The sequence below is a fragment of the Emydura macquarii genome, unplaced genomic scaffold (assembly GCF_026122565.2).
Source record: "Emydura macquarii macquarii isolate MOO-44397 ecotype Brisbane River unplaced genomic scaffold, CSIRO-AGI_Emac_v2 contig_3671, whole genome shotgun sequence".
In the NCBI taxonomy this organism is placed as follows: domain Eukaryota; kingdom Metazoa; phylum Chordata; order Testudines; family Chelidae; genus Emydura; species Emydura macquarii.
Genome location: NW_027133808.1, coordinates 11,580,986 through 11,586,083, shown reverse-complemented (window position 1 = coordinate 11,586,083; position 5,098 = coordinate 11,580,986). Strand labels below are relative to the sequence as shown.

The window sequence follows — 5,098 nt, the reverse complement described above, 5'->3', positions numbered from 1 at the left end:
GTGGTCACTGTTTTAAAGCTAACATTTGTCTACTATTACCATACAGCAGCAACTGAAATACTGCAATTATTTTTTCTTCTTTTATTTCCTAGCTATTGGGTTTGATAACATTCACTTGTATAATAAGGAACAAAATTCTTTCCTCTTCTCTCTTGAGTGAAAATCTATGGCCTGGGCAGTGCCTCAGTGTTCCTTCTAACCATAAAATATATGAATCCCTGTATCTCATGGTATCTCAGATAACATTATATAGTAACCATTGCTAAATACTCACTTTTCATCAATAATCCCTGGTGCATACTGAATCTATCAGCATAGTTTTAGCCATACACCATATGCTAAGGGACTATTACTATAAAGTCTGCCATCCAACAAGCTAAATATCTGAAGTTCTATATGATATGCTAAATTCACTGGGCCCTCTAGATTTGTCCAGAGAAAAGGTTTATGCTGAAGTGAAGTATTGCATCATTCTGTTGCTGTCCACATTTCTGTTTCAGCATGGTTAGGTTCTGCCTGGAAAGATGAGATATGAAGATGAAAAGCAAGCAAGTAGTTATAAATCACTTTTAATTGGGCTTATTGTTTGGAAACCTGAGGAACAATGCATGGTAATTAACATGGTTTGTAACTGTCTGATGAAAAGTTAATTCTTGTTTTAGAAACAAATATTTCACAAAAACAGTTTTAAAATAAGGAAGGCAAATGAAAGACCAGGAAAAGAAATTCTAACACTGATATCTCTTGAGGAGCTAGGAGTACAAGAGAATCCCACTAGAAGTGATATAAGACATATTATAATGGGAATTTATCTTCCAAATGTCCAAAATATTATTCTGGTCATAAGGAGGAACAGGCCCCCAAAGACCCATTCTCATTTTTCATTATAAATCAACATCTTTCTGGCTGCTGTACAACAGACATTCTAAGGTTTAGCTGTATTTAGTTTATCCTGACATAACTTTTGCTGCAATCCAGCTATTAGAAAGAAAAAGAAAAAGAAAAAACCCTAATGACCTTTACACCAGTTGTTGCATTCCACCAAACTCTCCCCAACCCACTGGACTATTTAGCCCATATAAGTATATGAAAGCTGAGCTACCCTATGTTCACTATAATGCAGTACTGGGAAGGCATCCAAATCTATGAGTACTGTTTTATGATCAGCACATCAAAATTAGATAGATAACAGGTCTGATATTCATGTAACAGAAGCACACAACTGAAGAGTTTCAGCCTGTGGTTTTAGATCTAATAAAAATAATACAAGAGTTCTCTGAACTCAGAGGTAAGAACACCATAGCTTGTACTCTTTGTAAAAGCTGTGTCTTTTCTGTTTGCAGTTGTTTTAATAACAGACAATATAATTCAAATAGTGTCTTTTGTACGGTAGAGATTTCATCTATGCACATAATAGAGAGTTTACGGACAAATCCACAATACATAGTGATGTTGTCTTCTGTTTAAAAACTGGTGTAGTGAAACTGCAATTAAATGATGTCTCATTACTTCCCAAATCTTTTTGCTTCAGTGGTTCAAGCGTTTCCTCATCCAGAAGTCTGAAGGTTATTTGAAAAGAAGGAGACACACAATTTGTCTTCACAGGAGGAGTAGATTAGGGAAATAGTTTAGAAGAGAGAAACTCTGGAAGCAACTGAATTTAAACTGAGTTGAGTATCTGAAATAATATTGGAAATTGCTTTCTGGTGCTCTTTATGTTCCCTGACTTCAAGAACATACAGTGTGGAATGATTAGTGTCAGCTAATAAACCTGACAACTCCAAGAGGGAGCCATGAAATGACAGCACAAACGTCTGGTAAGTACATGGACCTAGAAATTCCAGAGCTTTCAAATTCACGGTTTTATAACCAATGTAACCCAGCAAGTTGTTAAATGTGCAGCCATTTTTAATAGGTCTCTAGCAGGTTTCTTGCCATGAAAAATCAGATTTTAGGCAGTTTCCCTTTTTGATTTCTGCACTTAGTTGGCAAGTCCCTCCAAAGATTGACAGAAATTAATGCTAGCCTGAATGCAAAAACACAGTTAGGGTTATCTTACAACTTTTGGAACCTTTATTAGTGAACCACCTCAAATAACACTCCTCTTCTCTGGTAGAATAAACATTGGCCTGCAACAATTAGGTCTGAAATCTCTTATCTCTTTAAAATTTCCATTTAACCTACTGGTTATTCTTGTGGCAAAAGGGATCATTTCAAGAGTAGGACTCAATATGAATCAGATAAGAGAAAATACTTACTTGTTCTCCTAAAGTGTAATTCCATTAGTGTAGATCGCAAAAAAAATGAGTTTCACAGAAAGCCAGAGGACTGAAATCATCCACAGTGCTATTATTACAAGTGATTGAATCTGTGATGTCTGGACTTCATCACACAAAATAAATACAGAGAATTTCACAGTTTGAAAGGCCCTGGCTTCCATGTTTTGACATTTTGGAATAACAGCTGATGTATGTTACTGGAGAATAAGCAAAACATGATATAAATAAAACCCTGAAGACCTTCTGTAGAAAAGGCTAATAGAATGGGAAAGAACAAGAAAGTTAGATGAACTGTCATTCCTTGTCACTGGGCTTAAATTAATCTCAAACCAATTTCTGATCTCCACCAAATTCAGTTTGGGCATTCAGAACCTGAGTCAAAAAGGCACCAATTAAAGATGATAGGACCAATAATTTGAGAAAGAATGGCTTGCCTAGCTTTTAACAAGGCTCATGCACATAAAAAAGCCAGATGAATAAGAATGGGTTAGAGGTAGGCAGGGACAAGGTCAGGCAAGATGATGGGCATTTTGGTGCTCCTGATGGAACATTTTTAAATTACATTTTATCTTTCAGATATGTCTTTCAACATAGTTAAATGATGGAATAACTCATGAGAACTCTGTGGAAATTGAAGGGCAGCTGTGCCTAAAGCAAAATATAAAGTGAAAGAACTGTGTGTTTTTTTCCCAATAGTGTAAATGCCCTTTCCAGGCCAGAAAATTCACTGCTCTCTAATTCCTCTTCAACTCAACTGGGCACAGCAATGCAGGGCTAATGAAGAAATTTCCTGTAATATCTGAGACTATAGACATGCTGACCTCATTGGAGGGAAAATGTATTAATTAGATATATGTACGGTGAATAATGAGATTGAGGAAAACAGTGGCAGACATAAAATACCATAGACAAAATATAGTTCAGCAGGATATTAAAACTGCAGGTAATCTAGAGCAGAGATTTCCAAACATGTACCGGTGGTGGTTTATGAACTTGCTGGAAGTGGTATGCCAAAACCTTTAAATAAAACTTTCAGTTTCAAACAAATAGCTGTTGCCTGTGTTGCAGTGCACCAAAATATACCCAAGGAGCAAAATGCATGTTCCTGGATGCTTTCAGCCACGTGAATAATGCCTCTGCACTTCCTGCCATGCAGCGTCTACAGGGCCAAGAGTCAAGAGGAATATGGGGCATTCCCTCCTGTCTCTGCGGGGAAGTTGTGAAGGATGATTAGCCAGGTCTGGTGGATAGAAGCCTGGCTCCAAGACCATGGTGAGCCACCTAGCTCTTCAGCAGCAGAGCAGCTGGCTGGCTGCAATTTTAGCCTCCTCCCCATGTAGTTTGCTCAGCATTGCAGGCCTCTGAGAGCCCTGCTTGTGAGACGATTGGAGCTGCTGATTTGGAAGAAGCCTCCTGGAGCTGAAGCTGCCTGAGGCCCATGGAAAGCCCCCTGCTTCCAGCCAAAACTCCCTCACCTCACCACCCCTTCCATCTGAGCCGTCTGTCTTTTTATACACACACAAATCAGAGGTCCCCCTACACTCCAGCCAGAATCCCTACACTCTAACTTCATATCCTCTAGACCTGCCGGCTGAGATCCCTTCTCTTTTAATTCCCCCAGGCTGATTTCCACCACCTGGACCTATAACTAGATCTGTACCCATACATTCCATGGATCAGGCCTACACCTTGGCTCAACAAAAGGAGTTTGTATATATTTGAAAATCCTCATTCACCTCCAATCTTCTCATCTGAATGCTTTGTCATCACTTGTTTGAGTTTGTACGTTGCTGTGTAAGTTGTTTTTTGTTTGTGTATATATTGATGATCCTCTATTATGGATAAATGGTTAACTAACGGTAGCTTCAAAAGAAAACATTCAGAAACAAAACAAAGGCTTGTTGATGAAACAGGCAGTAATATGAATAAGTCCTGAATGAAAAAAACTGAAAAGATTTCAGGTACTGCTAGTAGGCTTCCTGTTACAAGTAATAAACAGCACAAGATTGTTAGGAGGTATAATCCCATCTACATATCATTTGTATTTACTAAAACTTGAGTAGTGAAGAAAGTGAACCAGTGTCTCAATGTGTCATTTGCTATGAATTGTCATCCAATCATTCAGTCAAACTTTCTTTGCTTCACTGTCAACTCAATACAAAGCACAGCTCTTTAAATTATAAACCGCCTGATTTTTAAAGAGAAAGCTAAGTTAATTGACAGACAGCTTAAAACAATAACATCTCTCAATGGCATTAATGTGAAGGCCATGGAAGCACCAGACCATATAAAAGCAATGGCCAAACTGTGGCTCGTGAGCCACATGAGTTCTTTTACAGTTAAAGTGCAGCTCGCAGATCCCCCACAACCCTCTTATTCTCCACTTACCAGAGTGGGGTGGGAGCTCAGAGCTTCTGCCCTGCAACAGGGTGGTGGGGCTAAAGGATTCTGTCCAGCTGGGAAGGCGGTTTTGGGGGGCCTGTACATTTGGCCATCCCTCCCATATAAGTGTGAGGATTTCTCAAGGAAACTTCATACAAGAGGTGAGATTCTCATGTTACTTGTGGCAAAAAACATTGTCATCTTTTCTTGGACATAAAGATGCAAAAGAGCTTGAAGTTGTTTATCTAATAACAACGTGTCAAGAAGAATTTAAGACATGGCTTCTCAAGTGAGATATTGCCATTAAAAACAAATACAGGACAAACCTGAATGTAGCTAAATCTTCCCAATATCTTGTGTGATATAAAGCAATTATTTTCTGTGAAGAAAACACACTCTTCTCGTTAAAGGCACTCTTTCAATTTCTCTGGGAGCTA

General features: G+C 38.5%; 1 long non-coding RNA gene across 2 annotated transcripts; it reads left to right on the top strand.

Annotated features, from left to right (window-relative positions):
- Positions 1-500: 500 nt before the first annotated feature.
- Positions 501-4,527, top strand: LOC137145877 (uncharacterized). 2 transcript variants are annotated; one of them, XR_010917777.1, is made up of 4 exons: positions 501-611; positions 1,532-1,817; positions 3,436-3,551; positions 3,901-4,527. It is a non-coding gene; the product is annotated as an uncharacterized lncRNA (long non-coding RNA). The 2 variants fall into 2 exon arrangements; XR_010917778.1 differs by lacking the exons at positions 3,436-3,551; positions 3,901-4,527 and adding an exon at positions 2,856-3,397.
- Positions 4,528-5,098: the final 571 nt, after the last annotated feature.